This window comes from Dermacentor albipictus, chromosome 2, assembly GCF_038994185.2.
Source record: "Dermacentor albipictus isolate Rhodes 1998 colony chromosome 2, USDA_Dalb.pri_finalv2, whole genome shotgun sequence".
Lineage (NCBI taxonomy): Eukaryota > Metazoa > Arthropoda > Arachnida > Ixodida > Ixodidae > Dermacentor > Dermacentor albipictus.
The window spans coordinates 114,789,460-114,802,590 of NC_091822.1; positions in this window are offsets into that span (position 1 = coordinate 114,789,460).

Consider the following 13,131-nt stretch of genomic DNA (forward strand, 5'->3'; position numbering starts at 1 on the left):
CATTTGTCTGCGTAGCCAGGTTAGTGCGACGCCCCGGTATAGCGCAGGCCGGCTAGCACATTTGAGCTACTCTGGCGGCGCATGAAAGCGACCCTCCGTTTGACGCCCGATTTCGGCCCACGAACCCCAGCACGTGATCGACACATCTTAAGGGTATCTGATGCGTTGAATCTTTGTTTTAAATGCGCCTTATTTACGTTTAACGAGATAGGCCTTGACGGAGGCATATTTGTTATTGAATAAAGTTCCGCAGCAACAGCGTCGTACGTGGCAAAACCTCGAAGAATGTTATATTCGTCACTTATTATACATGGCACCAGTGCAATATATATATTGTAGGCAATAGAGTGAAACGTATTTGTACATGGTTTTTAGAGTGTGACTCAGGCTATTCCTTCTATACCAAACTGCTTGAGTTTTCTGCGAATATTGCAAATATACTTCACCATCGTAGAGAAAAAGGAGGCGAGCAAATGAGTGACTGTTTTTAAAAGCGAATTTCGCAGTACTTGAAGAGCTCAAAAAGAAAAAAAAACCTATTTTGACAAAAGAAGCATCATGAAGTGAAAATAGCCGCGTGCACAAAGGCGGACAAAAGTTTCTCGGAGGCATCTTCGTTTATTTAACGACCGCTTTAGCCAACGCACTCCATTGGACGCTTAGTAAACGGCGATGCATGCTGATAAAGCATGCCATCGAAACGCCTCGGATGTTTTCTCTGATGCTGTATATTGCTTTATAATGACTCCCCACAAATCTGGACACTGGTAACAAACCGGGAGGTTTGGTAACAAGCTCGCAGCCATTGCTTTTTTTTTTAGAACGAAGAAGTTGCAGTCTAGTTGGTAGGCATTTATAATGCCCGTGTCCGTTATCAAAATTTGGGCCAATCCCGTCGGCAGTGCAGGGCCAGGACCATTGGCTCTTACCCACGTCATACAGAGGCTTCAAGCTGTCGGCAAAGGCAAGCGAAGAGTGCATACACTCTGTGGAATCCCGCATAAAACGTACAGAACAGCACACGTCTCAACGAAGAACAAGCACCAACAAAGCATCCAACGCACGTAATTGGTGATAAAGCGCTCCTGGTAACAATGCGAAGCACGTAGCACTCCCCGCATACATTTCCTGCTAAAGAGAACTGTTGCGCAAGCAAAGTGGCAGCAGGAGCATTGCCTTTAGTATACAACCAAGCAAAATAATGTGCGCTTTGTCTGTGCAATATAACTAATGGCGGCGCCTCCTCAAACAGTACTTTACGATAGCTGAACATAGCTTCTGCACAGACAATATCCGAAGACGTATGAGATATCATAGGAGCACCCAACAGCAGCTTCAGCAGTTATAACACGTGGCGGCGTTGCGCTGGCCGACGATAATTTTACCCATGAGCATATAGATATACATTCGCCATGAGATCATGTCACGCCTGTTCGGCAAATCTGGTCGCGAGGGATCTTTGGCCTGTGAGCTACTTCAGAAACTGCATTTTACCGTACCCGCACTGCCTGATGCCAATGCTACTGTTAGGCCTTGTACGGACATCGCCAACGACGGTCCAGATATCCACCTATGCCTATAATACCTGCACCTGGACGTCAGGCGCGACACGTCCACTGATAGGATCGTGGCTGCAGAAGGTGGTCACCCAAACCTCTTCTTACCTGCATATGAAAGGCCTAGCGCTATCATCAGAAAAGTGCTGATTGCTCCCATTTACGCGCAGAACAATGACACTATAGATTATCTGCATTAGTGGATAAGTAATCGCTTACGAATTAAAACACCGTTTGCTTGGAGTCATCAAAGACCCCGATTTGTGTTGGACGCCACATATTTCACACACGAAGAAGATGTTGACTGCAATAGCACATGTATTCAAATTAGTCGGCGGGAAGTCTTGCGTTGCATCTGTGCAATAGATGCCACAGCTATACCTTGCATTATTTATGACGGTCCTAAGATATAGCCTCTCCGTGCTGGGAATCACCAGTAAAACGAACCTTCGTGCACACAAGAGTGTACAAGCTCAGGTATTTCTGATGTGCCTCAGCCTCCCTAAGTGTGCATCCACAGCAGGCACAATCCCCATAGTGCGTGGCCACCCTTATGAACCTACATTGCAGTCGACACTTTAAGACTGCATTTTCGACCTATAGCAAGTATATGCTTTCACCATTTGGCTTGCCTGCCAAAAAATAGGCCGCTTAACAGTTTTAGCCGCCTCTTGACTACTCACAGAACATCGCTACCTTCCAATTACGTCCCGGTAGCATGGCCTTCGTTGCCAATGTGGTCTCTGCGTTTGCCTCGAGTATGCCTTACCATTCCAGGCATCATGAATAAGGGGCAAATGCTGTCAGCAGCATTGAAGCAGGCAGCATTATTGCTACTGCATGAGGTCCACAGTGACTGCTTCCATGTTTAAACCGATGGGTAGGTCGTGCACTCCGGTTGAGCAGTTGCAGTATTTGTCCCAGCAAAATCTACACTGATAAAATTCAAGACTTCGCACTTGAGATCAAGGACGGCTGTTGAACTTCCAGCTCTGCGTACAGCGACTCAATTGATTGATCAGGAAACACTCCAGGGATGATCCATGTTCTGCGATTACAAGGCCACCCTCCAGAGCTTGCTCTCTGCCTGCAGCCGTTGACACCATGAACGACTTTTCGAGGACACACGAGAAATTTGCCATTGACCAGTTGGGAAAGGACATGGAATCGTATTTCAACGGTTGCCCAGTCATCGTGGTATTCTTGGAAACGAGAAGCAGATGCAGCCGCTAGATTTCACTTACCAGTGCCGATTGCGTCACGGTCCTGGTGTTAAGAACAGACGCTGTGGGGAAGCTTCATGCGCTTGTTGCCTAATCGAATTCGGCAGACTCTACAAACCAGTGCCTTTGTTCGCTGGATGCTGGTCTGAAGCTCTGCCTTCCGATTACTTACCACGACGGGATATAACTCTAATTTGTCGCTTTTGGCTTTAAGCAGCTTTTATGTCAATTCGTACTATTACCACAGCGGAATCGCCAAAAGTCCAAATTGTGATGTTTTGCGGGTGCAAAAAGAGAATAGCGCACCTTCTCTGTGTTTCGCCGTTTTAATACACAAAGAAAAGCCCTCAGCACCGCGCTCGGTTGGATGGATGGATGGACGGATGTTATGAGCATCACCTTTGGAACGGCTGTGGCATCAAGCTCTTGCTATTATACTGCCTAATGTCCTACCTTGGTTAAAGAATAAAAAAAACACTATGAACTTCCACAACCAAATTTTATGATCCCCTGTTGCGAACTGTGCTTTTGTACGGCTCCGTTTTTTGTGGTTTCCTTACTTTTATTCCACCCATCCTCCAATCGCCTCTTACTAATCCCTACTGCGGACATGCTTACTTTTCTACTGCTCTCGCTGAACCTAAGCGCATCAAGGAGGCCAGTGGTGCCTCAATCGACCACTGGGTAGACGTCTTTACATTCTAATGAAACATGCTCCATCGTTTCGCGAGCTTGACCGGAGCAAGCACATGCCGCTTCTTCATTCTTATATGTCACTTTATAAATGCCTGTTCTCAGGCATCCCGATCTCGCCTCGAAATTTTATTTATTTATTTATTTATTTATTTATTTATTTATTTATTTATTTATTTATTAATTTATTTATTTATTTATTTATACATACTGCAGACCACATAACGTGGTCCAAGCAGGACGGGCATATTTAACAAATCACATTGAGTATATGGGTGCACATACATTATGTTTTACATCCAGATACAAATAACTAGCAAAAATAGCAAAAACACAATGCAAAAACACAATAGGAAAAACACAATGTATAAATGTATACAATGCTACGCGGTTGCAAGACGATCGCGCTCTGGTAGAGAATTCCATTGAGACACTGTGTGCGGGAAAAAGGAAAATTTATAAGCATCTGTTTTTGCGAAATATGGCGTTAAAGATCTTGGTTGTTGATGTCGTGTATGTCTTGTGGATAGGAGGGATAAATACAAGGAAGGATCAATAGCAAATTGCTGGTTAAGGAGAGAATTCAGGAAGCCCAAGCGAAATTGCCTTCTTCTGTACTGAAGGAGGGGTATGTTACTGGTTGTCATTAGTTCCGGCGGAGAGTCTACACTACGAAATTTAGAAAAGATAAATCGAACAGCCTTTCTTTGAATTCTTTCTAGTTTATCAATGTTATGTTTTGTGTAGGAGTCCCATACTATGCTTGCATATTCTAGCTTTGGTCTGATGTACGATTGATAGCATAGTAGTTTTACATTTGGTGGTGAATTACGAAGCTTGTGTCTTAGGAAACACAACTTTCTGAAAGCATAGGAACGAATGTTATCAACGTGTGAATTCCAGGAGAGGTTAGCAGTGAACGTTACACCTAAATGTTTGTAGTTATCGACATGATTAACTGTAGATGAACCTAGGGAGTAAGCATACTGAAAAGGGGATTTTTTTTTAGTTATAGAAATGGAAACTGTTTTTTGTGCATTTATGACCATGCCCCATTGGTTGCACCATTGGTATACGTAATCTAGATTTTTGTTTAGTTCTTTTTGATCATGTATGCTGCAAACCTCACGGAATAATATACAGTCATCGGCGAACAATCGAATTTGAACCGTTGGATCAATTATATCTACGATATCATTTATACAGCACAAAAATAGCAAGGGCCCTAGCACACTGCCTTGGGGCACACCCGACGTGACTGGTAGAAGGCGCGAATTTTGAGTGTACGTTGGCCGAAGTGTAATGAAAGACCGCGCCTCAACCTTGACGAGGACGCTTGTGAGAGTAGATAGCGAATCGTTGAAAAAAAGAAAAACAGGATGCGATACTCGGTGCAGCATGGCGTAGCGTTACATTTAAGAGTAAGAGGGCATCATACGTCGTAGTGCGCAGGGAAGGGTAAGCCGTCCTCGTGCGGCACGCAGTAAGATTTGAAATGGAATAAAAAGAAATCGTAAATGTTCAATCGCATATCTTGGAATCTATGGCATGTGAGGCTGTAAATAAATTCGTGGCCACTAAGTTCAATGTATACTGTCGCCTTGTTTTTAATCCTGGACACGTGTACTGGACTTGCACATGCACTGAATGATTCATGCATTGGTAATTAACAGCTCATACTCAAGCATTATCCCAATCATGATTCGCATTGCCTTCACGGGCATGAAAAATCGGACGCGCATGGTGGTTGGCTGCAGCTGATAGACGTTCCGTGGTATTTTTATGCCGCCAAAATTTAGCTCGAGTGCCTTAAACTGGAGGAAAGTCGAAGGACTTTCATTGAAAAAAAAACTTAAATATTTCATAGTGAACCTAAATGCAAGATTCGAAATAAATAAATCGCAAAATTTCGAAATAAATAACTCGTGAAAATAAATAGTGAACGAATAGTGAATGAATAGTGAAATAATAAATAGTGAACCTAAACGCAAAATTTTCGAAATAAATAAATCATTTATATATATATATATATATATAATGTTCTCATTTCGTTGCGATTTTCACTGTGGAGATGCGTGGTTTATGCGATTGCCTGGCATTGGCATGTAAGGGATGAAATGTTGCTGCCGTATCATGTTGGATATATGGCAGGCTTTTAACGCGCTTAATATTCCCACCGCAGTGTAGGGTCTCCCAAATTTTTTGGAGAAATTTGCGAGTGTTGTTACATGTGTAATGCGCTCCTAATCTTGCGATGTATCTTGTTGATGGTGTCGTTTTAGTGAACTCTCACAGTATGCCCGTTTTGAGTGTCATATAAAGACAATAATTTAATCCTGCAATAATCAAGATATCATACAAGCAACACAGTTTTAATACCTCAAAATTCAGATTTTAGCACGAAAATGGTAATGCATACATTCGTGGCAGAACATTTTTTATAGGCTATACAGAGTTTTTAGTTGTGAATATTTCACCAAACCAACTGTAAATGATTTACCACCACACTAAACAAGTTAGAACTCAAATAATATTTTAATGTTCTCGCACGACTGCACTCCGCCACCAGAAATCTAAATAACCAAACTATTATTACCTTCTCGTGCAACTTTATTTAGGAACTACAGAGTTCAACACTGCCTCCCTCCTCGGCAATGTGCGTTACGCAAAATAATTATCTCGAAATGCTAATTTAGAAACCTGAGCTCGGTATTTGATATGCTTCATAAAATGGCCTCTGCAAGCTCTCAGTTATGTTTTGGCAGTTGAGCGAATAATGTAAACTTGTAATACAGATCGAATACTCTTATTCAGTTTGTATTCTATTCGTGGATTCACTATTTGAAGTCCTTTATTATTCACTTCTATTCAAATACAAATGATAGCAACCGTCATTGGAGTCTTGATGGACACATACTGATGCAAAAAGTGTTGTAGAAAAAGGACCTGTGCTGTCTGAGTGATCACCCAAAGCAACAAACCTCGGATTCGAAATTCCCAGCCATTCAATAAGAAAACTTCGCTCTTTGCTTATCCTCGAATTGACATCCCTCATTTAGAGAACACAAATCCTTACCTGCTCACCCTTAGCATTCTTCAATTCCTTAGCGGTGTTGTAGTATCACACTTATCTCATTTAAATAAAGCCCCTTATTATGTGCGTCTAATGGCTGTTCTTCCCTTGTTTGATTACTGTTATTTCCAGGGTGCAATAGATGAGTCAAAGCTGTTTTTTTGCAGCGCCCCATTGTCTAGTGATGAATGGCATAATGCACGGATGTATTATGTGTCTTAAGTGAGCGTTATACTTTCAAATCGAATTGTGAGCAAATATTGGTTTACTTTGTTTAAAAGTTAGGAATACTGGGCTTTTCATTTCTTATTCGAAAACCGCTTTTTCTTAAGTACCGTACTCGATTCGGTTTTTTATATCTATATTTTGACATACATAATATTATTTCCCGTCTGCACAGTTTGTGTCATAATGTTTATTAGTCACTATGGTCACAATTCAAAAGAAAAAAAAAGGCATCCGACAAAATATGGCGACCAGTGCTTGCCGATTTTTGAGGCCGTGTTGATGCTTAAAGAGGACATATCAAGGGGGAGTGCAGCGTTTGTACAAATCACAATGATATATTTCTTCTTTTTTGGTGTGTGTGCAAGAAGGCGTATTCTTCCACAGGCTATAATGACGCATGATAGAAAACATCATGTATTTCCCGTGATGACTGGCATATAACGTCCATCAGCGCGATAATACTCGCATTAACAGCTCCGCTGTGAAACGAAATTTCTAACTTGATGAAAGCCTGTTGACTGAATAGTGCATTATGGCAAGATAGTAAATTGGGGCGAGGAGCACAGACTGTTATGTCGCGGTACACCTTCGATGGTTTACTATACGCTCATGTCTGCATGCGAAACCTTTACTTTTAAATATAATCCCTCTAATCCAGGTATTCTTACTACAGGCGGAAGCAACGAATGGACTCAAAGAACAATTTGGAGGAAGAGATTACAAAACGGTCTTCTCTATGCATAAAAAATAGCGCCTAAAAATGAATTTCGCAACCGTCGTTCAACGTCACGGCGGATGCATCAATCGCACCGCATACAACAAGAAAACATCGAGTGAAAGTCCGCGTTATCACAGTAAGTAATTGCTCATACTGGCCGGCATTCACTCAGTAGCGCTTGGAAGGAGCGGTAGGCGAAATGTCGTAAACAGGGATGTAGGCGAGACCGGTTTTCCGTAACCCGGATCACCGAGTTCAAATTAGTAGCATGTTTGGAATTTAGAAGCACCCTTTAGGAATTCGGATGGCGGCACCAGCACACATGCTTAAGGTTTATTTTAGAATGAAGGCATTTGTCTGCGTAGCCAGGTTAATGCGACGCCCCGGTATAGCGCAGGCCGGCTAGCACATTTGAGCTACTCTGGCGGCGCATGAAAGCGACCCTCCGTTTGACGCCCGATTTCGGCCCACGAACCCCAGCACGTGATCGACACATCTTAAGGGTATCTGATGCGTTGAATCTTTGTTTTAAATGCGCCTTATTTACGTTTAACGAGATAGGCCTTGACGGAGGCATATTTGTTATTGAATAAAGTTCCGCAGCAACAGCGTCGTACGTGGCAAAACCTCGAAGAATGTTATATTCGTCACTTATTATACATGGCACCAGTGCAATATATATATTGTAGGCAATAGAGTGAAACGTATTTGTACATGGTTTTTAGAGTGTGACTCAGGCTATTCCTTCTATACCAAACTGCTTGAGTTTTCTGCGAATATTGCAAATATACTTCACCATCGTAGAGAAAAAGGAGGCGAGCAAATGAGTGACTGTTTTTAAAAGCGAATTTCGCAGTACTTGAAGAGCTCAAAAAGAAAAAAAAAATCTATTTTGACAAAAGAAGCATCATGAAGTGAAAATAGCCGCGTGCACAAAGGCGGACAAAAGTTTCTCGGAGGCATCTTCGTTTATTTAACGACCGCTTTAGCCAACGCACTCCATTGGACGATTAGTAAACGGCGATACATGCTGATAAAGCATGCCATCGAAACGCCTCGGATGTTTTCTCTGATGCTGTATATTGCTTTATAATGACTCCCCACAAATCTGGACACTGGTAACAAACCGGGAGGTTTGGTAACAAGCTCGCAGCCATTGCTTTTTTTTTTAGAACGAAGAAGTTGCAGTCTAGTTGGTAGGCATTTATAATGCCCGTGTCCGTTATCAAAATTTGGGCCAATCCCGTCGGCAGTGCAGGGCCAGGACCATTGGCTCTTACCCACGTCATACAGAGGCTTCAAGCTGTCGGCAAAGGCAAGCGAAGACTGCATACACTCTGTGGAATCCCGCATAAAACGTACAGAACAGCACACGTCTCAACGAATAACAAACACAAACTAAGCATCCAACGCACGTAATTGGTGATAAAGCGCTCCTGGTAACAATGCGAAGCACGTAGCACTCCCCGCATACATTTCCTGCTAAAGAGAACTGTTGCGCAAGCAAAGTGGCAGCAGGAGCATTGCCTTTAGTATACAACCAAGCAAAATAATGTGCGCTTTGTCTGTGCAATATAACTAATGGCGGCGCCTCCTCAAACAGTACTTTACGATAGCTGAACATAGCTTCTGCACAGACAATATCCGAAGACGTATGAGATATCATAGGAGCACCCAACAGCAGCTTCAGCAGTTATAACACGTGGCGGCGTTGCGCTGGCCGACGATAATTTTACCCATGAGCATATAGATATACATTCGCCATGAGATCAGTCACGCCTGTTCGGCAAATCTGGTCGCGAGGGATCTTTGGCCTGTGAGCTACTTCAGAAACTGCATTTTACCGTACCCGCACTGCCTGATGCCAATGCTACTGTTAGGCCTTGTACGGACATCGCCAACGACGGTCCAGATATCCACCTATGCCTATAATACCTGCACATGGACGTCAGGCGCGACACGTCCACTGATAGGATCGTGGCTGCAGAAGGTGGTCACCCAAACCTCTTCTTACCTGCATATGAAAGGCCTAGCGCTATCATCAGAAAAGTGCTGATTGCTCCCATTTACGCGCAGAACAATGACACTATAGATTATCTGCATTAGTGGATAAGTAATCGCTTACGAATTAAAACACCGTTTGCTTGGAGTCATCAAAGACCCCGATTTGTGTTGGACGCCACATATTTCACACACGAAGAAGATGTTGACTGCAATAGCCCATGTATTCAAATTAGTCGGCGGGAAGTCTTGCGTTGCATCTGTGCAATAGATGCCACAGCTATACCTTGCATTATTTATGACGGTCCTAAGATATAGCCTCTCCGTGCTGGGAATCACCAGTAAAACGAACCTTCGTGCACACAAGAGTGTACAAGCTCAGGTATTTCTGATGTGCCTCAGCCTCCCTAAGTGTGCATCCACAGCAGGCACAATCCCCATAGTGCGTGGCCACCCTTATGAACCTACATTGCAGTCGACACTTTAAGACTGCATTTTCGACCTATAGCAAGTATATGCTTTCACCATTTGGCTTGCCTGCCAAAAAATAGGCCGCTTAACAGTTTTAGCCGCCTCTTGACTACTCACAGGACATCGCTACTTTCCAATTACGTCCCGGTAGCATGGCCTTCGTTGCCAATGTGGTCTCTGCGTTTGCCTCGAGTATGCCTTACCATTCCAGGCATCATGAATAAGGGGCAAATGCTGTCAGCAGCATTGAAGCAGGCAGCATTATTGCTACTGCATGAGGTACACAGTGACTGCTTCCATGTTTAAACCGATGGGTAGGTCGTGCACTCCGGTTGAGCAGTTGCAGTATTTGTCCCAGCAAAATCTACACTGATAAAATTCAAGAATTCGCACTTGAGATCAAGGACGGCTGTTGAACTTCCAGCTCTGCGTACAGCGACTCAATTGATTGATCAGGAAACACTCCAGGGATGATCCATGTTCTGCGATTACAAGGCCACCCTCCAGAGCTTGCTCTCTGCCTGCAGCCGTTGACACCATGAACGACTTTTCGAGGACACACGAGAAATTTGCCATTGACCAGTTGGGAAAGGACATGGAATCGTATTTCAACGGTTGCCCAGTCATCGTGGTATTCTTGGAAACGAGAAGCAGATGCAGCCGCTAGATTTCACTTACCAGTGCCGATTGCGTCACGGTCCTGGTGTTAAGAACAGACGCTGTGGGGAAGCTCCATGCGCTTGTTCCCTAATCGAATTCGGCAGACTCTACAAACCAGTGCCTCTGTTCGCTGGATGCTGGTCTGAAGCTCTGCCTTCCGATTACTTACCACGACGGGATATAACTCTAATTTGTCGCTTTTGGCTTTAAGCAGCTTTTATGTCAATTCGTACTATTACCACAGCGGAATCGCCAAAAGTCCAAATTGTGATGTTTTGCGGGTGCAAAAAGAGAATAGCGCACCTTCTCTGTGTTTCGCCGTTTTAATACACAAAGAAAAGCCCTCAGCACCGCGCTCGGTTGGATGGATGGATGGACGGATGTTATGAGCATCACCTTTGGAACGGCTGTGGCATCAAGCTCTTGCTATTATACTGCCTAATGTCCTACCTTGGGTAAAGAATAAAAAAAACACTATGAACTTCCACAACCAAATTTTATGATCCCCTGTTGCGAACTGTGCTTTTGTACGGCTCCGTTTTTTGTGGTTTCCTTACTTTTATTCCACCCATCCTCCAATCGCCTCTTACTAATCCCTACTGCGCACATGCTTACTTTTCTACTGCTCTCGCTGAACCTAAGCGCATCAAGGAGGCCAGTGGTGCCTCAATCGACCACTGGGTAGACGTCTTTACATTCTAATGAAACATGCTCCATCGTTTCGCGAGCTTGACCGGAGCAAGCACATGCCGTTTCTTCATTCTAATATGTCACGTTATAAATGCCTGTTCTCAGGCATCCCGGTCTCGCCTCGAAATTTAATTTATTTATTTATTTATTTATTTATTTATTTATTTATTTATTTATTTATTTATTTATTTATTTATTTATACATACTGCAGACCAAATAACGTGGTCCAAGCAGGACGGGCATATTTAACAAATCACATTGAGTATATGGGTGCACATACATTATGTTTTACATCCAGATACAAATAACTAGCAAAAATAGCAAAAACACAATGCAAAAACACAATAGGAAAAACACAATGTATAAATGTATACAATGCTACGCGGTGGCAAGACGATCGCGCTCTGGTAGAGAATTCCATTGAGACACTGTGTGCGGGAAAAAGGAAAATTTATAAGCATCTGTTTTTGCGAAATATGGCGTTAAAGATCTTGGTTGTTGATGTCGTGTATGTCTTGTGGATAGGAGGGATAAATACAAGGAAGGATCAATAGCAAATTGCTGGTTAAGGAGATAATTCAGGAAGCCCAAGCGAAATTGCCTTCTTCTGTACTGAAGGAGGGGTATGTTACTGGTTGTCATTAGTTCCGATGGAGAGTCTACACTACGAAATTTAGAAAAGATAAATCGAACAGCCTTTCTTTGAATTCTTTCTAGTTTATCAATGTTATGTTTTGTGTAGGAGTCCCATACTATGCTTGCATATTCTAGCTTTGGTCTGATGTACGATTGATAGCATAGTAGTTTTACATTTGGTGGTGAATTACGAAGCTTGTGTCTTAGGAAACACAACTTTCTGAAAGCATAGGAACGAATGTTATCAACGTGTGAATTCCAGGAGAGGTTAGCAGTGAACGTTACACCTAAATGTTTGTAGTTATCGACATGATTAACTGTAGATGAACCTAGGGAGTAAGCATACTGAAAAGGGGATTTTTTTTTAGTTATAGAAATGGAAACTATTTTTTGTGCATTTATGACCATGCCCCACTGGTTGCACCATTGGTATACGTAATCTAGATTTTTGTTTAGTTCTTTTTGATCATGTATGCTGCAAACCTCACGGAGTAATATACAGTCATCGGCGAACAATCGAATTTGAACCGTTGGATCAATTATGTCTACGATATCATTTATACAGGACAAAAATAGCAAGGGCCCTAGCACACTGCCTTGGGGCACACCCGACGTGACTGGTAGAAGGCGCGAATTTTGAGTGTACGTTGGCCGAAGTGTAATGAAAGACCGCGCCTCAACCTTGACGAGGACGCTTGTGAGAGTAGATAGCGAATCGTTGAAAAAAAGAAAAACAGGATGCGATACTCGGTGCAGCGTGGCGTAGTGTTACATTTAAGAGTAAGAGGGCATCATACGTCGTAGTGCGCAGGGAAGGGTAAGCCGTCCTCGTACGGCACGCAGTAAGATTTGAAATGGAATAAAAAGAAATCGTAAATGTTCAATCGCATATCTTGGAATCTATGGCATGTGAGGCTGTAAATAAATTCGTGGCCACTAAGTTCAATGTATACTGTCGCCTTGTTTTTAATCCTGGACACGTGTACTGGACTTGCACATGCACTGAATGATTCATGCATTGGTAATTAACAGCTCATACTCAAGCATTATCCCAATCATGATTCGCATTGCCTTCACGGGCATGAAAAATCGGACGCGCATGGTGGTTGGCTGCAGCTGATAGACGTTCCGTGGTATTTTTATGCCGCCAAAATTTAGCTCGAGTGCCTTAAACTGGAGGA